General features: G+C 63.9%; 6 non-coding genes across 6 annotated transcripts; all 6 read right to left on the bottom strand.

Annotated features, from left to right (window-relative positions):
* Positions 1-900: 900 nt before the first annotated feature.
* TRNAL-CAG (transfer RNA leucine (anticodon CAG)) lies at positions 901-983 on the bottom strand. Its single transcript has one exon. It is a non-coding gene; the product is annotated as a tRNA-Leu (tRNA).
* Positions 984-6,812: 5,829 nt separating this feature from the next.
* On the bottom strand, positions 6,813-6,883 carry TRNAG-GCC (transfer RNA glycine (anticodon GCC)). The gene has a single exon. It is a non-coding gene; the product is annotated as a tRNA-Gly (tRNA).
* A 1,636-nt stretch (positions 6,884-8,519) lies between these two features.
* Positions 8,520-8,602, bottom strand: TRNAL-CAG (transfer RNA leucine (anticodon CAG)). Its single transcript has one exon. It is a non-coding gene; the product is annotated as a tRNA-Leu (tRNA).
* Positions 8,603-14,416: 5,814 nt separating this feature from the next.
* On the bottom strand, positions 14,417-14,487 carry TRNAG-GCC (transfer RNA glycine (anticodon GCC)). Its single transcript has one exon. It is a non-coding gene; the product is annotated as a tRNA-Gly (tRNA).
* A 1,639-nt stretch (positions 14,488-16,126) lies between these two features.
* TRNAL-CAG (transfer RNA leucine (anticodon CAG)) lies at positions 16,127-16,209 on the bottom strand. The gene has a single exon. It is a non-coding gene; the product is annotated as a tRNA-Leu (tRNA).
* A 5,826-nt stretch (positions 16,210-22,035) lies between these two features.
* TRNAG-GCC (transfer RNA glycine (anticodon GCC)) lies at positions 22,036-22,106 on the bottom strand. The gene has a single exon. It is a non-coding gene; the product is annotated as a tRNA-Gly (tRNA).
* Between the last annotated feature and the right edge of the window lie 1,179 nt (positions 22,107-23,285).

Genomic DNA, 23,285 nt, shown 5'->3' on the forward strand with positions numbered 1-23,285 from the left:
GCGGTGTGGCGCGGAGCTGGTCCCGGCGGGGCCTGGCGTTTGTGGGCGCGTGACGGGGATCTAGGGCTTCCGCTCGTGATTCCTCGTTGGCTGTCTTTCCGGGTTTGGACTCGCCTGCCAGGCTGTGTGCAGGGTTCCCGCTGCCTGTGGCCGGCAGGCGTCCGGGCTGCAGGTGGGCCGGCAGGCAGGTGTTAGCGGGAAGGGAGCACAAGTAGCGAGGTGGGATCGGCGACGTGGCTAGGGCGTCTGGAGAATGGAATGCGCGGCCGGGGTCCGAGGGGTCGGAGGAAAGGACAGGATGTTGGATGGCGTGCCTCTGGTGGGAGAAGTGTGTGCGGCTCCACGAGCGAGTCGCTCGCTGCCGTTCAGCGGTCAGAAGTTGGAGGGTGAAACCGGGCGGGCTGTGCAGGCCAGGACGCCTCTGGGCAGCGCAGCGGCGATTCGAGGCGGTGGGCGGTGGGCGGTGGGCGGTGGGCGGTGGGCGGTGGGCGGAGGCCGGTGGGAGGAAGGAGGGAAAAGGAGGAATAGGGCAAGAATCTGGGCTGTGTCTGTTTGGGCGGGCGGAGGAGATAGGCAGGGAAGAGCGTGGAAGGTGGTCGCGGTCGCTCGCTGTGTGTGGGGCCAGGGAAGAGGGCGTGCGAGGTGGCGGGGAGGGCGTCCGTCCGAAGGGCAATTGGTAGAGGGTCGCGGGCGCTGGCGCATGGTCCTGGGCTGTTTCTGCGACAGGCGGCGGGTGGGCAGGAAGAACGGACGTGCCTGAGAAGCGGCGGCGTTTTGGAGGCTTGCTTCAAGGGGGCTGGAGTTTGGAGAGCGGGCAAGGGCTCAAGGCAGGAACCGGCCAAAGGTGCTCCAGGGTTGCCATGGGCGTTGCCCTCCGGCGGGCGGGCCAAAAGGTCGGCTTGTCAGGAGTGGGATTCGAACCCACGCCTCCAGGGGAGACTGCGACCTGAACGCAGCGCCTTAGACCGCTCGGCCATCCTGACGGCGCGCCGGAGCGCGTCGCCGCTCGCATGGCTGGGACCCGGCGCGAACGCCTGCGCCGTTGGCCGGCGCCTGTCTGGGTTCGGTGCGCAACCGACGGACCGCGCGGGCGGAGCGGGCGCCAGGTGAACGGAGCCGGCCGGCGTTGACGTGGACGCCCCCGCGTCCCCACCCCGGACCCAAACGGTCCGCGTCGGGCCGGCCGCCGCCGCCGCACGCCCCAGCCCCCGCGCCTGGGCTCGCCGAACCCCGCAGGGCGCTGCGCCCACCGCGTCCTAGGAGCAGCGGCCTGACTGTTTCGCCCGCGCCTCTTCCTGCCCCGGCGCGATCCCCGCGTTGGAGACAGCAGGCAGGGCGCACGGGGAGGTTCCACGCCGCTCCGGTACCTGTCGGGGTCCGGGTCCGGCTCCGGGTCCCAGCGGGATCGCAGGGTGCTTTGTTGGGTGTCGGGGTAGGTCGCGCCAATGGTGGCGGGGGGCGGGTGGCGGGTGGCGGGTGACGGGTGGCGGGTGGCGGGTGGCGGTTGGCGGGTGGAGGGCGAGCACACACCGGGCCCCTGCGGTCGGGGGAGGGGATCAAGGCAGGGCTAGGCGTCCGCGGTCGCAGTGGGGTCTGGCGTCCCGGCGACGGTCGCCGTCGTCCTCGTTAGTATAGTGGTGAGTATCCCCGCCTGTCACGCGGGAGACCGGGGTTCGATTCCCCGACGGGGAGGCAGCCGTCCTTTTTGGGCCGCCGCCTCGGACCCAGCCTGTGGGCCCTCCTTCTCCTTCCTCCGCCCTCCAGCTAGTGGCAGTGCGCCATCTCGGGCCTGGCCTGCCCGGCCCCTTGGCCCCCTGGGCCCCCTGGGCCCCCTGGGCCCCCTTGGCCTCCTGGGCCCCCTTGGCCTCCTGCCTTTTCTTCTCGCCCGCGGCTTGGTCGCCGCAGGCGGGCGGCCTCCTCTGGCCCCCCACGGCGCCCGACGAGCTGCCGGCCCAAAGTGGGTGTCGGAAGAGGCTTTCTGCGACGCACAGGGCCCGGCGCCCGGTGGGAGGCGGAGGAGCGAGGACCCTGTCGGCGCCGGCCGTGTCCCCGCCGGGCACCTGGTGGGGAAGGGCTCTGGCGGCCCCGGGCGGCGAGGGAGCGAGAGCGCCCCCAGAGGCAGGCGGGCGGAACGGGGCAGCCGCGCTCGCCTTGCACCGGTGGGGCGCCGGGCGGCCTTCGGCGGGGCCGTGGCAGCGCGGAGCTGCGGGCGGGCGGACGGACCGGGCGTCGGGGCCGGGCTGCCCCGGGCGTCGGCGGCGCGCTGGTGGGAGCCCCGGGCCGGCGTGGCGGGGCTGCCCGCGCCGTGCGGCGTTGGTGGTATAGTGGTGAGCATAGCTGCCTTCCAAGCAGTTGACCCGGGTTCGATTCCCGGCCAACGCAGCGGGCCGACCTTTTGCGGAGGTCCCGGGCGCGGAGCTCGTGTGGCAGCTTGGCCTGTGGCTGCGTGCCTGTGCGCCCGGGAAGGAGGCGCGCGGTGTTTGGAGGGTGTGCTGCGAACAGGGCAGAGCTGCTCGTGAGGGCAGGCCGGTTGCCGCCGGCGTCGCGGGGGCTGGTTGCGGGTGTTTGTTTTAACCCGAAGCAGGGGACAGGCGCCAAGGTAGCGCCAAGGTAGCGCCAAGGTAGTGCTGGGGGCCGGAGGCGCCCGGGGCCAGGAGGCGCAAGCCGGGCCCCGAAGCCGTCTCTCCCTGGTGGTCTAGTGGTTAGGATTCGGCGCTCTCACCGCCGCGGCCCGGGTTCGATTCCCGGTCAGGGAAGCCTTCCTTCTTTGGCTCTGCCTGCCAGCTGCCAGGCCCCTTCACACCTCCCCTTTTGGCCAACAGGCTCGCTCGCTCGCTTCTCCCGCGCCCCAGCCACAACCTCCCGCGGCCTCCACGTGCGCCCCAACGCTCCCCGCCTGCCTCCACCCATCCGTCCTTTTGGCCTCGCTGGCGCCACCTTCGCAACATCAGCTTCACAGCTCTTCCTTGTCACGTGCTCGCCTCGCTCCCACTCTTTCTCAGCGGCAAAGCCCACTGGCCAGGTCAGGCTTTCTCCTCCCATGGCCGCCAGGTGACCCGCCACCACCACCGCCACCCTCGCACTCTCGGCTGGCCACCGAATGGGCCAGGACTCTCGAGCAGAGCGGCTTCCGCCAAGCCAAGCCCGGTGGCTGACGGGCCACTTCTCTCTCGGCTGCGGGGGATCTGGGCCTAATGGTTGGGCCACCCGCCAGAGCCACTCATGCCAGCAAGCGCACTGGCTTTTCCGAGGCGTGCCAGACCCTGAGCGCGGGATCCGTGATTGGGCTCCACGGGTGTCACCGGCTTCGGTAGAAATGGCAGCGGAACTTGAGGAGCCGAGACCACGGGCCATAGCGCCAGGGAGGCCGAGCTGCGACAGTCACTCTGGCAGCATGACTATGTTCTTCTTCATGCGGACATGATATCGATGGGATTCCTGTGACGTGTGGTAACACGTGTAGACTGCGTAGTGATCGATGAGCCACTGAGGGGATGTAGGGCATCCATCCCGTGGGTGTCTGTCGTCTCTACCTGTTGGGAGCATCTCAGGTGCTGTCTTCCAGGAGCTCTTCGGAAACACGCACTAATACGTCGTTGTTACCCCTAGTCGCCCTACTCTGCCCTAGAACATTCTTAGAACGTATTCCCTCCATCTAAACGCATGCTGATACCCAATTCACCAACCTCGCTTCACCGCAGTCACCCACACACCCTCTCCAGCCTCTGATCTCTACCTGTTGAGAGCATCTCAGGTGCTGTCTTCCAGGAGCTCTTCGGAAACACGCACTAATACGTCGTTGTTACCCCTAGTCGCCCTACTCTGCCCTAGAACATTCTTAGAACGTATTCCCTCCATCTAAACGCATGCTCGTACCCATTTCACCAACCTCTCTTCACCGCAGTCACCCACACACCCTCTCCAGCCTCTGGTGTCTATCGTTCTACTCTCTACCTCCACAAGGTGAACTTTTTGAGCTCCCAGGATTGGGGTAAGAACCTGCCCTCTCTGTCTTTCTGTGCCCGGCTCATTTGGTGTTCCATCGTGACCTATAGCTCCGCCTCTGTTGCTGCAGACGAGAGGATTTCGTTCTTTTCTACGGCCAAATGGCATTCCATGGTGTCCATATGCCACATTCTTGTTAATCCATTTCCCGGCTGACGGACACTTAGGTTGTCTTAACGACATCTTGCCTACTTGCACGTCCTTCATAGGCTCTCTGCAAGAAGAAAAATATGGCTCTTTTTGCCCGACCTCGCAGGCAGTCAGACCTTATGGTTGTCTTCCCCTGTTCCCTAAAAGTCGCTGTTCTTCTATTCTTTCTCAAGGTGCGCTGATCTCATATTGTTCAAACACACGTGTTTTACCATCAATTTGTAGAGTTAACACAATTGTCACAGGGGTCCTGAGGTGAGGTACATCCTCAGCTTACGGAGATAACAGGATTAAGAGATTAAAGTAAAGACAGGCGTAAGAAATTATAAAAGCATTATTTGGGAACCGAAGAAAGTCCATATTAAAATGAAGTCTTCACAGTTTACGTGCCTCTGCCGCGGCTCCAGCCGGTCCCTCCGTTCGGGGTCCCTGACTTCCCGCAACATACACGTGCGTGTGTGTACACGTGCTCCCGCTCACTGTTGACGGGTTTGAGATTCTCGCCTATTCTGGATGTGAAAATGAATCTTGAGAGGTCCCATTAGTTAGACCAACCTGGCCACGGGCATTGAAGCGTGGAGATGCAGGAGTTCGTGGGGAAAACCCAACGGCCAGGCTGACCAAAGCGCATGTGCGGGGTTGGGGTTCCTGATAGACTTCCAGCCGAAGTTTGCTTCCCATTGCCTGACCTACGCTCTCTATCTTCTCCCCAAATGTCAAGGAACATGTGGAGATGGTACCCATCCCCAGCGCCAAGATTCGCTGTGGAACGCTTTTCCCATCCCCTCCTTAGCACAGATGAGCCCAGTGCTCCAACCCTCTATTCAACCCGTATTGATCATTATTGTTTGGCTGATCCCCCAAGTCAATGGCAGAAGTCAGTCGACTTCTTGCCAAAACTCCTCTGTAGGGGCAAAGTAGACGTCCAACCAACTGCACAAACCTCTCCCGTGTCATTCGTGGGATCTTGGCACAGTCGGATCACCTGCAGAGACCAGACCCTGTCGGGGATAGAGATGTTTGCCATCCCCACGGGAGGCTGGCTTGCTTGCCAGCGTGATGTGGGTGGATGTCAGTGGGTGACAGTGATGGACGAAGGTGTCCGTTCCCGTGGCTGGCGTCCACCCCCGCCCGGGGCAAGGGGCTGACACCGAGGAAAGGAGAGAAGCATGTCGCGTGCTGGGAGCTGGAAGAAGGAGTCCAGGGTGTCCAGGGGGTGCACAGGGCTGGCTGGCCAGGTCTGGGAGTGAGGCTGTCCAGTGAAACGGAGGTTGTGCAGATGCCTGGGGCGTCAGGGCACCTCGCGGGCCGCCTATGCGGTCGGAGGGATCCCAGCTGGTGGCGGAGCTGGCGTGTGTCTGAAGAGCCTGAAGGAGGCCAGGGCTGGGGGATATGAGTCGTCTGAGTGAGGGACATTGACGGCGAGAGGGAGAGTTGACTGTGCGAGAGAGAGAGACAGAGAGATAGAGACAGAGAGAGAGAGAGAGAGAGAGAGACAGAGACAGAGACAGAGAAAGACAGAGAGGGTGAGAGATTGAGAGAGAGAGACAGACAGAGAGAGAGAGAGAGTGTGTGTCTGTGTGTGTGTGTGTGTGTGTGTGAGTGAAAGGGCGGGTGGGGTGAGACAAAGGTGGTGGAGGGAGGGCTGAGCCTGAAGGCTGGTGGGAACAGTACCTTTTCAGCGGGTTGGCCTGGGCAGGAAGGAAGTCTGTGTGGTCAAAGGGCACCCCCGCCGGCGAGACTGGGCTGCTGCTTGGGCTGGGCGGTCAGAGTGTGGAGTGGGGCTGGGGTGAGGTGGCAAGCAGCCCAGGGTGGGAGAGACGTCGTGACAGAGCGACTGGAGGCCACGTCCCACGTCCCAAAAGGGTAGGGAATGCAACTGGACCCGAGACATAAATAAGCCGTCTTCAGGACGCACATTCACGTCTCAGGCATGTGTCTGGGGCTGAGATGAAAAGAGGTCCGAGGGAGAGAAACAAGGCAGCATCCTCGACTAAAGTGGTGGATTGGGGTTAGGTTGGGAGATGCGACATGGCGGTGGTGGTGCCGGCAGAATGAGGGGAGAGAGTGTGGAGTAGCCGGAACACGATGAATATAGACGGTGCACATGCCACGCGTACACTCGTGTGGTCGCGTTAAGGACTGTGTGACCAACTAGGGGAAAGTGATGAGTTACTCCCCGGAGTCGCGACTTCCTTCCTACTGGAAGGGCAACCATGGCATCATTTTCTGGATGTGGGGAGCCAGCGAGGGGGAGAGAGAGAGAGGAAAAGAGGTCGAGGTGGTGAAATGTGAAGAGGAGAGGTGGGGCGAGTGGCTGCAAGCCCGTGGTGCCTGGCGGTGTTCCTTGAAGTGAAATGCGTCGGGCAGAGGCGGTGGCAGGGCAATGAAGAGAAACAGGAGCAGGAGGCTGCCCAGGGCTGGTGTCTGGCGCGCTCTCGTGTTTGGAGGGGTTGTTGTTACCAAGGTGGGGGGGCGGGGGGACAGGCTCAACCGTAAGTCAGTGGAGAGAGGCACGGAAGAAAGGGCAGAGGGGCGTCGCGCGTGGGAGCGCAGCCGGTGCCGGACTCGCTCGCGCGCCCCGAGTGTAAGGAGGCGGCAGAGGCGAGCGCAGCTACGCCTTGGTGCTGCTGCAGCACCAAAATGGGAGGGTGTGCTGCATGGGCCGGGAATCGAACCCGGGCCTCCCGCGTGGCAGGCGAGAATTCTACCACTGAACCACCCATGCACCGATGGCAAACGCCAACGGAAGCTGGTGCAGCGGAGCTCGCCACCAGCGGCCGTTCACTGGTCACCGCCTGCCGTGGGCCTCCGTCCTATTGGAGCGGCCACGAGAGGCTGGCCCGATGGGGCGGGCAGAAGGGGAGGCTCCCGTCACGTCGAGGGACCTGAGGCGGGGCGCGGAGGGAGAGCGGAGGGAGAGAGGCCGACTCGGCCCATCTTGTGCTTTCTCTGCCGCCCAGGGCCGAGAGACTGCCCGCCGGGGTCTCCAGGGGAAGGACCAGCCGTGGCCCGCGCCCGAATGCCCGTGTGGGCAGGTGAGCTGTGGCGGGCCTTGCTGAGCGCGGATCCCCGGCACAGACCCAAAGTTCTTGTTTTTGTTTTTGTTTGTTTGTTTCTTTCTTTCTTTCTTTCGAGGGTCCTTTTTTTTTCTTTCTTTTCTTCACCGCCGGGCCGGCCTTCTCACTTGTGTCACCTGCGGGTGGGTGGGGAGGTGGGTGTGTCAGCGAGCGGGGGCGGCGATGGGGAACGGGTCTCGCAGCCGTGGCGTGCGGGCTCAGAAACGCAGACCAAGTCCGTGGGCGCCTCGCTCCTGCGCTGTGACCCACCCCACCGGCTCGCACTTGGGCTGGTAGGGAGGCTGGAGCGCGAGAAAGGAGCGGAGGAGCGCTTCGGCAGAGCCGCAGCTGGCTGACCCTGGAGAAGGCGCGCTGGGTGTGGCTGGGACGGCCCAGGCCGCGGCTTCCCCCGTGGGGATGCGGTGTGGCGCGGAGCTGGTCCCGGCGGGGCCTGGCGTTTGTGGGCGCGTGACGGGGATCTAGGGCTTCCGCTCGTGATTCCTCGTTGGCTGTCTTTCCGGGTTTGGACTCGCCTGCCAGGCTGTGTGCAGGGTTCCCGCTGCCTGTGGCCGGCAGGCGTCCGGGCTGCAGGTGGGCCGGCAGGCAGGTGTTAGCGGGAAGGGAGCACAAGTAGCGAGGTGGGATCGGCGACGTGGCTAGGGCGTCTGGAGAATGGAATGCGCGGCCGGGGTCCGAGGGGTCGGAGGAAAGGACAGGATGTTGGATGGCGTGCCTCTGGTGGGAGAAGTGTGTGCGGCTCCACGAGCGAGTCGCTCGCTGCCGTTCAGCGGTCAGAAGTTGGAGGGTGAAACCGGGCGGGCTGTGCAGGCCAGGACGCCTCTGGGCAGCGCAGCGGCGATTCGAGGCGGTGGGCGGTGGGCGGTGGGCGGTGGGCGGAGGCCGGTGGGAGGAAGGAGGGAAAAGGAGGAATAGGGCAAGAATCTGGGCTGTGTCTGTTTGGGCGGGCGGAGGAGATAGGCAGGGAAGAGCGTGGAAGGTGGTCGCGGTCGCTCGCTGTGTGTGGGGCCAGGGAAGAGGGCGTGCGAGGTGGCGGGGAGGGCGTCCGTCCGAAGGGCAATTGGTAGAGGGTCGCGGGCGCTGGCGCATGGTCCTGGGCTGTTTCTGCGACAGGCGGCGGGTGGGCAGGAAGAACGGACGTGCCTGAGAAGCGGCGGCGTTTTGGAGGCTTGCTTCAAGGGGGCTGGAGTTTGGAGAGCGGGCAAGGGCTCAAGGCAGGAACCGGCCAAAGGTGCTCCAGGGTTGCCATGGGCGTTGCCCTCCGGCGGGCGGGCCAAAAGGTCGGCTTGTCAGGAGTGGGATTCGAACCCACGCCTCCAGGGGAGACTGCGACCTGAACGCAGCGCCTTAGACCGCTCGGCCATCCTGACGGCGCGCCGGGGCGCGTCGCCGCTCGCATGGCTGGGACCCGGCGCGAACGCCTGCGCCGTTGGCCGGCGCCTGTCTGGGTTCGGTGCGCAACCGACGGACCGCGCGGGCGGAGCGGGCGCCAGGTGAACGGAGCCGGCCGGCGTTGACGTGGACGCCCCCGCGTCCCCACCCCGGACCCAAACGGTCCGCGTCGGGCCGGCCGCCGCCGCCGCACGCCCCAGCCCCCGCGCCTGGGCTCGCCGAACCCCGCAGGGCGCTGCGCCCACCGCGTCCTAGGAGCAGCGGCCTGACTGTTTCGCCCGCGCCTCTTCCTGCCCCGGCGCGATCCCCGCGTTGGAGACAGCAGGCAGGGCGCACGGGGAGGTTCCACGCCGCTCCGGTACCTGTCGGGGTCCGGGTCCGGCTCCGGGTCCCAGCGGGATCGCAGGGTGCTTTGTTGGGTGTCGGGGTAGGTCGCGCCAATGGTGGCGGGGGGCGGGTGGCGGGTGGCGGGTGACGGGTGGCGGGTGGCGGGTGGCGGGTGGCGGGTGGCGGGTGGAGGGCGAGCACGCACCGGGCCCCTGCGGTCGGGGGAGGGGATCAAGGCAGGGCTAGGCGTCCGCGGTCGCAGTGGGGTCTGGCGTCCCGGCGACCGTCGCCGTCGTCCTCGTTAGTATAGTGGTGAGTATCCCCGCCTGTCACGCGGGAGACCGGGGTTCGATTCCCCGACGGGGAGGCAGCCGTCCTTTTTGGGCCGCCGCCTCGGACCCAGCCTGTGGGCCCTCCTTCTCCTTCCTCCGCCCTCCAGCTAGTGGCAGTGCGCCATCTCGGGCCTGGCCTGCCCGGCCCCTTGGCCCCCTGGGCCCCCTTGGCCTCCTGGGCCCCCTTGGCCTCCTGCCTTTTCTTCTCGCCCGCGGCTTGGTCGCCGCAGGCGGGCGGCCTCCTCTGGCCCCCCACGGCGCCCGACGAGCTGCCGGCCCAAAGTGGGTGTCGGAAGAGGCTTTCTGCGACGCACAGGGCCCGGCGCCCGGTGGGAGGCGGAGGAGCGAGGACCCTGTCGGCGCCGGCCGTGTCCCCGCCGGGCACCTGGTGGGGAAGGGCTCTGGCGGCCCCGGGCGGCGAGGGAGCGAGAGCGCCCCCAGAGGCAGGCGGGCGGAACGGGGCAGCCGCGCTCGCCTTGCACCGGTGGGGCGCCGGGCGGCCTTCGGCGGGGCCGTGGCAGCGCGGAGCTGCGGGCGGGCGGACGGACCGGGCGTCGGGGCCGGGCTGCCCCGGGCGTCGGCGGCGCGCTGGTGGGAGCCCCGGGCCGGCGTGGCGGGGCTGCCCGCGCCGTGCGGCGTTGGTGGTATAGTGGTGAGCATAGCTGCCTTCCAAGCAGTTGACCCGGGTTCGATTCCCGGCCAACGCAGCGGGCCGACCTTTTGCGGAGGTCCCGGGCGCGGAGCTCGTGTGGCAGCTTGGCCTGTGGCTGCGTGCCTGTGCGCCCGGGAAGGAGGCGCGCGGTGTTTGGAGGGTGTGCTGCGAACAGGGCAGAGCTGCTCGTGAGGGCAGGCCGGTTGCCGCCGGCGTCGCGGGGGCTGGTTGCGGGTGTTTGTTTTAACCCGAAGCAGGGGACAGGCGCCAAGGTAGCGCCAAGGTAGCGCCAAGGTAGTGCTGGGGGCCGGAGGCGCCCGGGGCCAGGAGGCGCAAGCCGGGCCCCGAAGCCGTCTCTCCCTGGTGGTCTAGTGGTTAGGATTCGGCGCTCTCACCGCCGCGGCCCGGGTTCGATTCCCGGTCAGGGAAGCCTTCCTTCTTTGGCTCTGCCTGCCAGCTGCCAGGCCCCTTCACACCTCCCCTTTTGGCCAACAGGCTCGCTCGCTCGCTTCTCCCGCGCCCCAGCCACAACCTCCCGCGGCCTCCACGTGCGCCCCAACGCTCCCCGCCTGCCTCCACCCATCCGTCCTTTTGGCCTCGCTGGCGCCACCTTCGCAACATCAGCTTCACAGCTCTTCCTTGTCACGTGCTCGCCTCGCTCCCACTCTTTCTCAGCGGCAAAGCCCACTGGCCAGGTCAGGCTTTCTCCTCCCATGGCCGCCAGGTGACCCGCCACCACCACCGCCACCCTCGCACTCTCGGCTGGCCACCGAATGGGCCAGGACTCTCGAGCAGAGCGGCTTCCGCCAAGCCAAGCCCGGTGGCTGACGGGCCACTTCTCTCTCGGCTGCGGGGGATCTGGGCCTAATGGTTGGGCCACCCGCCAGAGCCACTCATGCCAGCAAGCGCACTGGCTTTTCCGAGGCGTGCCAGACCCTGAGCGCGGGATCCGTGATTGGGCTCCACGGGTGTCACCGGCTTCGGTAGAAATGGCAGCGGAACTTGAGGAGCCGAGACCACGGGCCATAGCGCCAGGGAGGCCGAGCTGCGACAGTCACTCTGGCAGCATGACTATGTTCTTCTTCATGCGGACATGATATCGATGGGATTCCTGTGACGTGTGGTAACACGTGTAGACTGCGTAGTGATCGATGAGCCACTGAGGGGATGTAGGGCATCCATCCCGTGGGTGTCTGTCGTCTCTACCTGTTGGGAGCATCTCAGGTGCTGTCTTCCAGGAGCTCTTCGGAAACACGCACTAATACGTCGTTGTTACCCCTAGTCGCCCTACTCTGCCCTAGAACATTCTTAGAACGTATTCCCTCCATCTAAACGCATGCTGATACCCAATTCACCAACCTCGCTTCACCGCAGTCACCCACACACCCTCTCCAGCCTCTGATCTCTACCTGTTGAGAGCATCTCAGGTGCTGTCTTCCAGGAGCTCTTCGGAAACACGCACTAATACGTCGTTGTTACCCCTAGTCGCCCTACTCTGCCCTAGAACATTCTTAGAACGTATTCCCTCCATCTAAACGCATGCTCGTACCCATTTCACCAACCTCTCTTCACCGCAGTCACCCACACACCCTCTCCAGCCTCTGGTGTCTATCGTTCTACTCTCTACCTCCACAAGGTGAACTTTTTGAGCTCCCAGGATTGGGGTAAGAACCTGCCCTCTCTGTCTTTCTGTGCCCGGCTCATTTGGTGTTCCATCGTGACCTATAGCTCCGCCTCTGTTGCTGCAGACGAGAGGATTTCGTTCTTTTCTACGGCCAAATGGCATTCCATGGTGTCCATATGCCACATTCTTGTTAATCCATTTCCCGGCTGACGGACACTTAGGTTGTCTTAACGACATCTTGCCTACTTGCACGTCCTTCATAGGCTCTCTGCAAGAAGAAAAATATGGCTCTTTTTGCCCGACCTCGCAGGCAGTCAGACCTTATGGTTGTCTTCCCCTGTTCCCTAAAAGTCGCTGTTCTTCTATTCTTTCTCAAGGTGCGCTGATCTCATATTGTTCAAACACACGTGTTTTACCATCAATTTGTAGAGTTAACACAATTGTCACAGGGGTCCTGAGGTGAGGTACATCCTCAGCTTACGGAGATAACAGGATTAAGAGATTAAAGTAAAGACAGGCGTAAGAAATTATAAAAGCATTATTTGGGAACCGAAGAAAGTCCATATTAAAATGAAGTCTTCACAGTTTACGTGCCTCTGCCGCGGCTCCAGCCGGTCCCTCCGTTCGGGGTCCCTGACTTCCCGCAACATACACGTGCGTGTGTGTACACGTGCTCCCGCTCACTGTTGACGGGTTTGAGATTCTCGCCTATTCTGGATGTGAAAATGAATCTTGAGAGGTCCCATTAGTTAGACCAACCTGGCCACGGGCATTGAAGCGTGGAGATGCAGGAGTTCGTGGGGAAAACCCAACGGCCAGGCTGACCAAAGCGCATGTGCGGGGTTGGGGTTCCTGATAGACTTCCAGCCGAAGTTTGCTTCCCATTGCCTGACCTACGCTCTCTATCTTCTCCCCAAATGTCAAGGAACATGTGGAGATGGTACCCATCCCCAGCGCCAAGATTCGCTGTGGAACGCTTTTCCCATCCCCTCCTTAGCACAGATGAGCCCAGTGCTCCAACCCTCTATTCAACCCGTATTGATCATTATTGTTTGGCTGATCCCCCAAGTCAATGGCAGAAGTCAGTCGACTTCTTGCCAAAACTCCTCTGTAGGGGCAAAGTAGACGTCCAACCAACTGCACAAACCTCTCCCGTGTCATTCGTGGGATCTTGGCACAGTCGGATCACCTGCAGAGACCAGACCCTGTCGGGGATAGAGATGTTTGCCATCCCCACGGGAGGCTGGCTTGCTTGCCAGCGTGATGTGGGTGGATGTCAGTGGGTGACAGTGATGGACGAAGGTGTCCGTTCCCGTGGCTGGCGTCCACCCCCGCCCGGGGCAAGGGGCTGACACCGAGGAAAGGAGAGAAGCATGTCGCGTGCTGGGAGCTGGAAGAAGGAGTCCAGGGTGTCCAGGGGGTGCACAGGGCTGGCTGGCCAGGTCTGGGAGTGAGGCTGTCCAGTGAAACGGAGGTTGTGCAGATGCCTGGGGCGTCAGGGCACCTCGCGGGCCGCCTATGCGGTCGGAGGGATCCCAGCTGGTGGCGGAGCTGGCGTGTGTCTGAAGAGCCTGAAGGAGGCCAGGGCTGGGGGATATGAGTCGTCTGAGTGAGGGACATTGACGGCGAGAGGGAGAGTTGACTGTGCGAGAGAGAGAGACAGAGAGATAGAGACAGAGAGAGAGAGAGAGAGAGACAGAGACAGAGACAGAGAAAGACAGAGAGGGTGAGAGATTGAGAGAGAGAGACAGAGAGAGAGAGAGAGTGTGTGTCTGTGTGTGTGTGTGTGTGTGTGTGTGTGAGTGAAAGGGCGGGTGGGGTGAGACAAAGGTGGTGGAGGGAGGGCTGAGCCTGAAGGCTGGTGGGAACAGTACCTTTTCAGCGGGTTGGCCTGGGCAGGAAGGAAGTCTGTGTGGTCAAAGGGCACCCCCGCCGGCGAGACTGGGCTGCTGCTTGGGCTGGGCGGTCAGAGTATGGAGTGGGGCTGGGGTGAGGTGGCAAGCAGCCCAGGGTGGGAGAGACGTCGTGACAGAGCGACTGGAGGCCACGTCCCACGTCCCAAAAGGGTAGGGAATGCAACTGGACCCGAGACATAAATAAGCCGTCTTCAGGACGCACATTCACGTCTCAGGCATGTGTCTGGGGCTGAGATGAAAAGAGGTCCGAGGGAGAGAAACAAGGCAGCATCGTCGACTAAAGTGGTGGATTGGGGTTAGGTTGGGAGATGCGACATGGCGGTGGTGGTGCCGGCAGAATGAGGGGAGAGAGTGTGGAGTAGCCGGAACACGATGAATATAGACGGTGCACATGCCACGCGTACACTCGTGTGGTCGCGTTAAGGACTGTGTGACCAACTAGGGGAAAGTGATGAGTTACTCCCCGGAGTCGCGACTTCCTTCCTACTGGAAGGGCAACCATGGCATCATTTTCTGGATGTGGGGAGCCAGCGAGGGGGAGAGAGAGAGAGGAAAAGAGGTCGAGGTGGTGAAATGTGAAGAGGAGAGGTGGGGCGAGTGGCTGCAAGCCCGTGGTGCCTGGCGGTGTTCCTTGAAGTGAAATGCGTCGGGCAGAGGCGGTGGCAGGGCAATGAAGAGAAACAGGAGCAGGAGGCTGCCCAGGGCTGGTGTCTGGCGCGCTCTCGTGTTTGGAGGGGTTGTTGTTACCAAGGTGGGGGGGCGGGGGGACAGGCTCAACCGTAAGTCAGTGGAGAGAGGCACGGAAGAAAGGGCAGAGGGGCGTCGCGCGTGGGAGCGCAGCCGGTGCCGGACTCGCTCGCGCGCCCCGAGTGTAAGGAGGCGGCAGAGGCGAGCGCAGCTACGCCTTGGTGCTGCTGCAGCACCAAAATGGGAGGGTGTGCTGCATGGGCCGGGAATCGAACCCGGGCCTCCCGCGTGGCAGGCGAGAATTCTACCACTGAACCACCCATGCACCGATGGCAAACGCCAACGGAAGCTGGTGCAGCGGAGCTCGCCACCAGCGGCCGTTCACTGGTCACCGCCTGCCGTGGGCCTCCGTCCTATTGGAGCGGCCACGAGAGGCTGGCCCGATGGGGCGGGCAGAAGGGGAGGCTCCCGTCACGTCGAGGGACCTGAGGCGGGGCGCGGAGGGAGAGCGGAGGGAGAGAGGCCGACTCGGCCCATCTTGCGCTTTCTCTGCCGCCCAGGGCCGAGAGACTGCCCGCCGGGGTCTCCAGGGGAAGGACCAGCCGTGGCCCGCGCCCGAATGCCCGTGTGGGCAGGTGAGCTGTGGCGGGCCTTGCTGAGCGCGGATCCCCGGCACAGACCCAAAGTTCTTGTTTTTGTTTTTGTTTGTTTCTTTCTTTCTTTCTTTCGAGGGTCCTTTTTTTTTCTTTCTTTTCTTCACCGCCGGGCCGGCCTTCTCACTTGTGTCACCTGCGGGTGGGTGGGGAGGTGGGTGTGTCAGCGAGCGGGGGCGGCGATGGGGAACGGGTCTCGCAGCCGTGGCGTGCGGGCTCAGAAACGCAGACCAAGTCCGTGGGCGCCTCGCTCCTGCGCTGTGACCCACCCCACCGGCTCGCACTTGGGCTGGTAGGGAGGCTGGAGCGCGAGAAAGGAGCGGAGGAGCGCTTCGGCAGAGCCGCAGCTGGCTGACCCTGGAGAAGGCGCGCTGGGTGTGGCTGGGACGGCCCAGGCCGCGGCTTCCCCCGTGGGGATGCGGTGTGGCGCGGAGCTGGTCCCGGCGGGGCCTGGCGTTTGTGGGCGCGTGACGGGGATCTAGGGCTTCCGCTCGTGATTCCTCGTTGGCTGTCCTTCCGGGTTTGGACTCGCCTGCCAGGCTGTGTGCAGGGTTCCCGCTGCCTGTGGCCGGCAGGCGTCCGGGCTGCAGGTGGGCCGGCAGGCAGGTGTTAGCGGGAAGGGAGCACAAGTAGCGAGGTGGGATCGGCGACGTGGCTAGGGCGTCTGGAGAATGGAATGCGCGGCCGGGGTCCGAGGGGTCGGAGGAAAGGACAGGATGTTGGATGGCGTGCCTCTGGTGGGAGAAGTGTGTGCGGCTCCACGAGCGAGTCGCTCGCTGCCGTTCAGCGGTCAGAAGTTGGAGGGTGAAACCGGGCGGGCTGTGCAGGCCAGGACGCCTCTGGGCAGCGCAGCGGCGATTCGAGGCGGTGGGCGGTGGGCGGTGGGCGGTGGGCGGTGGGCGGAGGCCGGTGGGAGGAAGGAGGGAAAAGGAGGAATAGGGCAAGAATCTGGGCTGTGTCTGTTTGGGCGGGCGGAGGAGATAGGCAGGGAAGAGCGTGGAAGGTGGTCGCGGTCGCTCGCTGTGTGTGGGGCCAGGGAAGAGGGCGTGCGAGGTGGCGGGGAGGGCGTCCGTCCGAAGGGCAATTGGTAGAGGGTCGCGGGCGCTGGCGCATGGTCCTGGGCTGTTTCTGCGACAGGCGGCGGGTGGGCAGGAAGAACGGACGTGCCTGAGAAGCGGCGGCGTTTTGGAGGCTTGCTTCAAGGGGGCTGGAGTTTGGAGAGCGGGCAAGGGCTCAAGGCAGGAACCGGCCAAAGGTGCTCCAGGGTTGCCATGGGCGTTGCCCTCCGGCGGGCGGGCCAAAAGGTCGGCTTGTCAGGAGTGGGATTCGAACCCACGCCTCCAGGGGAGACTGCGACCTGAACGCAGCGCCTTAGACCGCTCGGCCATCCTGACGGCGCGCCGGGGCGCGTCGCCGCTCGCATGGCTGGGACCCGGCGCGAACGCCTGCGCCGTTGGCCGGCGCCTGTCTGGGTTCGGTGCGCAACCGACGGACCGCGCGGGCGGAGCGGGCGCCAGGTGAACGGAGCCGGCCGGCGTTGACGTGGACGCCCCCGCGTCCCCACCCCGGACCCAAACGGTCCGCGTCGGGCCGGCCGCCGCCGCCGCACGCCCCAGCCCCCGCGCCTGGGCTCGCCGAACCCCGCAGGGCGCTGCGCCCACCGCGTCCTAGGAGCAGCGGCCTGACTGTTTCGCCCGCGCCTCTTCCTGCCCCGGCGCGATCCCCGCGTTGGAGACAGCAGGCAGGGCGCACGGGGAGGTTCCACGCCGCTCCGGTACCTGTCGGGGTCCGGGTCCGGCTCCGGGTCCCAGCGGGATCGCAGGGTGCTTTGTTGGGTGTCGGGGTAGGTCGCGCCAATGGTGGCGGGGGGCGGGTGGCGGGTGGCGGGTGACGGGTGGCGGGTGGCGGGTGGCGGGTGGCGGGTGGAGGGCGAGCACGCACCGGGCCCCTGCGGTCGGGGGAGGGGATCAAGGCAGGGCTAGGCGTCCGCGGTCGCAGTGGGGTCTGGCGTCCCGGCGACGGTCGCCGTCGTCCTCGTTAGTATAGTGGTGAGTATCCCCGCCTGTCACGCGGGAGACCGGGGTTCGATTCCCCGACGGGGAGGCAGCCGTCCTTTTTGGGCCGCCGCCTCGGACCCAGCCTGTGGGCCCTCCTTCTCCTTCCTCCGCCCTCCGGCTAGTGGCAGTGCGCCATCTCGGGCCTGGCCTGCCCGGCCCCTTGGCCCCCTGGGCCCCCTGGGCCCCCTGGGCCTCCTGGGCCCCCTTGGCCTCCTGCCTTTTCTTCTCGCCCGCGGCTTGGTCGCCGCAGGCGGGCGGCCTCCTCTGGCCCCCCACGGCGCCCGACGAGCTGCCGGCCCAAAGTGGGTGTCGGAAGAGGCTTTCTGCGACGCACAGGGCCCGGCGCCCGGTGGGAGGCGGAGGAGCGAGGACCCTGTCGGCGCCGGCCGTGTCCCCGCCGGGCACCTGGTGGGGAAGGGCTCTGGCGGCCCCGGGCGGCGAGGGAGCGAGAGCGCCCCCAGAGGCAGGCGGGCGGAACGGGGCAGCCGCGCTCGCCTTGCACCGGTGGGGCGCCGGGCGGCCTTCGGCGGGGCCGTGGCAGCGCGGAGCTGCGGGCGGGCGGACGGACCGGGCGTCGGGGCCGGGCTGCCCCGGGCGTCGGCGGCGCGCTGGTGGGAGCCCCGGGCCGGCGTGGCGGGGCTGCCCGCGCCGTGCGGCGTTGGTGGTATAGTGGTGAGCATAGCTGCCTTCCAAGCAGTTGACCCGGGTTCGATTCCCGGCCAACGCAGCGGGCCGACCTTTTGCGGAGGTCCCGGGCGCGGAGCTCGTGTGGCAGCTTGGCCTGTGGCTGCGTGCCTGTGCGCCCGGGAAGGAGGCGCGCGGTGTTTGGAGGGTGTGCTGCGAACAGGGCAGAGCTGCTCGTGAGGGCAGGCCGGTTGCCGCCGGCGTCGCGGGGGCTGGTTGCGGGTGTTTGTTTTAACCCGAAGCAGGGGACAGGCGCCAAGGTAGCGCCAAGGTAGCGCCAAGGTAGTGCTGGGGGCCGGAGGCGCCCGGGGCCAGGAGGCGCAAGCCGGGCCCCGAAGCCGTCTCTCCCTGGTGGTCTAGTGGTTAGGATTCGGCGCTCTCACCGCCGCGGCCCGGGTTCGATTCCCGGTCAGGGAAGCCTTCCTTCTTTGGCTCTGCCTGCCAGCTGCCAGGCCCCTTCACACCTCCCCTTTTGGCCAACAGGCTCGCTCGCTCGCTTCTCCCGCGCCCCAGCCACAACCTCCCGCGGCCTCCACGTGCGCCCCAACGCTCCCCGCCTGCCTCCACCCATCCGTCCTTTTGGCCTCGCTGGCGCCACCTTCGCAACATCAGCTTCACAGCTCTTCCTTGTCACGTGCTCGCCTCGCTCCCACTCTTTCTCAGCGGCAAAGCCCACTGGCCAGGTCAGGCTTTCTCCTCCCATGGCCGCCAGGTGACCCGCCACCACCACCGCCACCCTCGCACTCTCGGCTGGCCACCGAATGGGCCAGGACTCTCGAGCAGAGCGGCTTCCGCCAAGCCAAGCCCGGTGGCTGACGGGCCACTTCTCTCTCGGCTGCGGGGGATCTGGGCCTAATGGTTGGGCCACCCGCCAGAGCCACTCATGCCAGCAAGCGCACTGGCTTTTCCGAGGCGTGCCAGACCCTGAGCGCGGGATCCGTGATTGGGCTCCACGGGTGTCACCGGCTTCGGTAGAAATGGCAGCGGAACTTGAGGAGCCGAGACCATGGGCCATAGCGCCAGGGAGGCCGAGCTGCGACAGTCACTCTGGCAGCATGACTATGTTCTTCTTCATGCGGACATGATATCGATGGGATTCCTGTGACGTGTGGTAACACGTGTAGATTGCGTAGTGATCGATGAGCCACTGAGGGGATGTAGGGCATCCATCCCGTGGGTGTCTGTCGTCTCTACCTGTTGGGAGCATCTCAGGTGCTGTCTTCCAGGAGCTCTTCGGAAACACGCACTAATACGTCGTTGTTACCCCTAGTCGCCCTACTCTGCCCTAGAACATTCTTAGAACGTATTCCCTCCATCTAAACGCATGCTGGTACCCAATTCACCAACCTCGCTTCACCGCAGTCACCCACACACCCTCTCCAGCCTCTGATCTCTACCTGTTGAGAGCATCTCAGGTGCTGTCTTCCAGGAGCTCTTCGGAAACACGCACTAATACGTCGTTGTTACCCCTAGTCGCCCTACTCTGCCCTAGAACATTCTTAGAACGTATTCCCTCCATCTAAACGCATGCTCGTACCCATTTCACCAACCTCTCTTCACCGCAGTCACCCACACACCCTCTCCAGCCTCTGGTGTCTATCGTTCTACTCTCTACCTCCACAAGGTGAACTTTTTGAGCTCCCAGGATTGGGGTAAGAACCTGCCCTCTCTGTCTTTCTGTGCCCGGCTCATTTGGTGTTCCATCGTGACCTATAGCTCCGCCTCTGTTGCTGCAGACGAGAGGATTTCGTTCTTTTCTACGGCCAAATGGCATTCCATGGTGTCCATATGCCACATTCTTGTTAATCCATTTCCCGGCTGACGGACACTTAGGTTGTCTTAACGACATCTTGCCTACTTGCACGTCCTTCATAGGCTCTCTGCAAGAAGAAAAATATGGCTCTTTTTGCCCGACCTCGCAGGCAGTCAGACCTTATGGTTGTCTTCCCCTGTTCCCTAAAAGTCGCTGTTCTTCTATTCTTTCTCAAGGTGCGCTGATCTCATATTGTTCAAACACACGTGTTTTACCATCAATTTGTAGAGTTAACACAATTGTCACAGGGGTCCTGAGGTGAGGTACATCCTCAGCTTACGGAGATAACAGGATTAAGAGATTAAAGTAAAGACAGGCGTAAGAAATTATAAAAGCATTATTTGGGAACCGAAGAAAGTCCATATTAAAATGAAGTCTTCACAGTTTACGTGCCTCTGCCGCGGCTCCAGCCGGTCCCTCCGTTCGGGGTCCCTGACTTCCCGCAACATACACGTGCGTGTGTGTACACGTGCTCCCGCTCACTGTTGACGGGTTTGAGATTCTCGCCTATTCTGGATGTGAAAATGAATCTTGAGAGGTCCCATTAGTTAGACCAACCTGGCCACGGGCATTGAAGCGTGGAGATGCAGGAGTTCGTGGGGAAAACCCAACGGCCAGGCTGACCAAAGCGCATGTGCGGGGTTGGGGTTCCTGATAGACTTCCAGCCGAAGTTTGCTTCCCATTGCCTGACCTACGCTCTCTATCTTCTCCCCAAATGTCAAGGAACATGTGGAGATGGTACCCATCCCCAGCGCCAAGATTCGCTGTGGAACGCTTTTCCCATCCCCTCCTTAGCACAGATGAGCCCAGTGCTCCAACCCTCTATTCAACCCGTATTGATCATTATTGTTTGGCTGATCCCCCAAGTCAATGGCAGAAGTCAGTCGACTTCTTGCCAAAACTCCTCTGTAGGGGCAAAGTAGACGTCCAACCAACTGCACAAACCTCTCCCGTGTCATTCGTGGGATCTTGGCACAGTCGGATCACCTGCAGAGACCAGACCCTGTCGGGGATAGAGATGTTTGCCATCCCCACGGGAGGCTGGCTTGCTTGCCAGCGTGATGTGGGTGGATGTCAGTGGGTGACAGTGATGGACGAAGGTGTCCGTTCCCGTGGCTGGCGTCCACCCCCGCCCGGGGCAAGGGGCTGACACCGAGGAAAGGAGAGAAGCATGTCGCGTGCTGGGAGCTGGAAGAAGGAGTCCAGGGTGTCCAGGGGGTGCACAGGGCTGGCTGGCCAGGTCTGGGAGTGAGGCTGTCCAGTGAAACGGAGGTTGTGCAGATGCCTGGGGCGTCAGGGCACCTCGCGGGCCGCCTATGCGGTCGGAGGGATCCCAGCTGGTGGCGGAGCTGGCGTGTGTCTGAAGAGCCTGAAGGAGGCCAGGGCTGGGGGATATGAGTCGTCTGAGTGAGGGACATTGACGGCGAGAGGGAGAGTTGACTGTGCGAGAGAGAGAGACAGAGAGATAGAGACAGAGAGAGAGAGAGAGAGAGAGACAGAGACAGAGACAGAGAAAGACAGAGAGGGTGAGAGATTGAGAGAGTGAGAGAGAGAGACAGAGAGAGAGAGAGAGTGTGTGTCTGTGTGTGTGTGTGTGTGTGTGTGTGTGAGTGAAAGGGCGGGTGGGGTGAGACAAAGGTGGTGGAGGGAGGGCTGAGCCTGAAGGCTGGTGGGAACAGTACCTTTTCAGCGGGTTGGCCTGGGCAGGAAGGAAGTCTGTGTGGTCAAAGGGCACCCCCGCCGGCGAGACTGGGCTGCTGCTTGGGCTGGGCGGTCAGAGTATGGAGTGGGGCTGGGGTGAGGTGGCAAGCAGCCCAGGGTGGGAGAGACGTCGTGACAGAGCGACTGGAGGCCACGTCCCACGTCCCAAAAGGGTAGGGAATGCAACTGGACCCGAGACATAAATAAGCCGTCTTCAGGACGCACATTCACGTCTCAGGCATGTGTCTGGGGCTGAGATGAAAAGAGGTCCGAGGGAGAGAAACAAGGCAGCAACCTCGACTAAAGTGGTGGATTGGGGTTAGGTTGGGAGATGCGACATGGCGGTGGTGGTGCCGGCAGAATGAGGGGAGAGAGTGTGGAGTAGCCGGAACACGATGAATATAGACGGTGCACATGCCACGCGTACACTCGTGTGGTCGCGTTAAGGACTGTGTGACCAACTAGGGGAAAGTGATGAGTTACTCCCCGGAGTCGCGACGTCCTTCCTACTGGAAGGGCAACCATGGCATCATTTTCTGGATGTGGGGAGCCAGCGAGGGGGAGAGAGAGAGAGGAAAAGAGGTCGAGGTGGTGAAATGTGAAGAGGAGAGGTGGGGCGAGTGGCTGCAAGCCCGTGGTGCCTGGCGGTGTTCCTTGAAGTGAAATGCGTCGGGCAGAGGCGGTGGCAGGGCAATGAAGAGAAACAGGAGCAGGAGGCTGCCCAGGGCTGGTGTCTGGCGCGCTCTCGTGTTTGGAGGGGTTGTTGTTACCAAGGTGGGGGGGCGGGGGGACAGGCTCAACCGTAAGTCAGTGGAGAGAGGCACGGAAGAAAGGGCAGAGGGGCGTCGCGCGTGGGAGCGCAGCCGGTGCCGGACTCGCTCGCGCGCCCCGAGTGTAAGGAGGCGGCAGAGGCGAGCGCAGCTACGCCTTGGTGCTGCTGCAGCACCAAAATGGGAGGGTGTGCTGCATGGGCCGGGAATCGAACCCGGGCCTCCCGCGTGGCAGGCGAGAATTCTACCACTGAACCACCCATGCACCGATGGCAAACGCCAACGGAAGCTGGTGCAGCGGAGCTCGCCACCAGCGGCCGTTCACTGGTCACCGCCTGCCGTGGGCCTCCGTCCTATTGGAGCGGCCACGAGAGGCTGGCCCGATGGGGCGGGCAGAAGGGGAGGCTCCCGTCACGTCGACGGACCTGAGGCGGGGCGCGGAGGGAGAGCGGAGGGAGAGAGGCCGACTCGGCCCATCTTGCGCTTTCTCTGCCGCCCAGGGCCGAGAGACTGCCCGCCGGGGTCTCCAGGGGAAGGACCAGCCGTGGCCCGCGCCCGAATGCCCGTGTGGGCAGGTGAGCTGTGGCGGGCCTTGCTGAGCGCGGATCCCCGGCACAGACCCAAAGTTCTTGTTTTTGTTTTTGTTTGTTTCTTTGTTTGTTTCTTTCTTTCTTTCTTTCGAGGGTCCTTTTTTTTTCTTTCTTTTCTTCACCGCCGGGCCGGCCTTCTCACTTGTGTCACCTGCGGGTGGGTGGGGAGGTGGGTGTGTCAGCGAGCGGGGGCGGCGATGGGGAACGGGTCTCGCAGCCGTGGCGTGCGGGCTCAGAAACGCAGACCAAGTCCGTGGGCGCCTCGCTCCTGCGCTGTGACCCACCCCACCGGCTCGCACTTGGGCTGGTAGGGAGGCTGGAGCGCGAGAAAGGAGCGGAGGAGCGCTTCGGCAGAGCCGCAGCTGGCTGACCCTGGAGAAGGCGCGCTGGGTGTGGCTGGGACGGCCCAGGCCGCGGCTTCCCCCGTGGGGATGCGGTGTGGCGCGGAGCTGGTCCCGGCGGGGCCTGGCGTTTGTGGGCGCGTGACGGGGATCTAGGGCTTCCGCTCGTGATTCCTCGTTGGCTGTCCTTCCGGGTTTGGACTCGCCTGCCAGGCTGTGTGCAGGGTTCCCGCTGCCTGTGGCCGGCAGGCGTCCGGGCTGCAGGTGGGCCGGCAGGCAGGTGTTAGCGGGAAGGGAGCACAAGTAGCGAGGTGGGATCGGCGACGTGGCTAGGGCGTCTGGAGAATGGAATGCGCGGCCGGGGTCCGAGGGGTCGGAGGAAAGGACAGGATGTTGGATGGCGTGCCTCTGGTGGGAGAAGTGTGTGCGGCTCCACGAGCGAGTCGCTCGCTGCCGTTCAGCGGTCAGAAGTTGGAGGGTGAAACCGGGCGGGCTGTGCAGGCCAGGACGCCT

This window comes from Pongo abelii, chromosome 1 (genome assembly GCF_028885655.2).
Source record: "Pongo abelii isolate AG06213 chromosome 1, NHGRI_mPonAbe1-v2.0_pri, whole genome shotgun sequence".
Classification (NCBI taxonomy): domain Eukaryota; kingdom Metazoa; phylum Chordata; class Mammalia; order Primates; family Hominidae; genus Pongo; species Pongo abelii.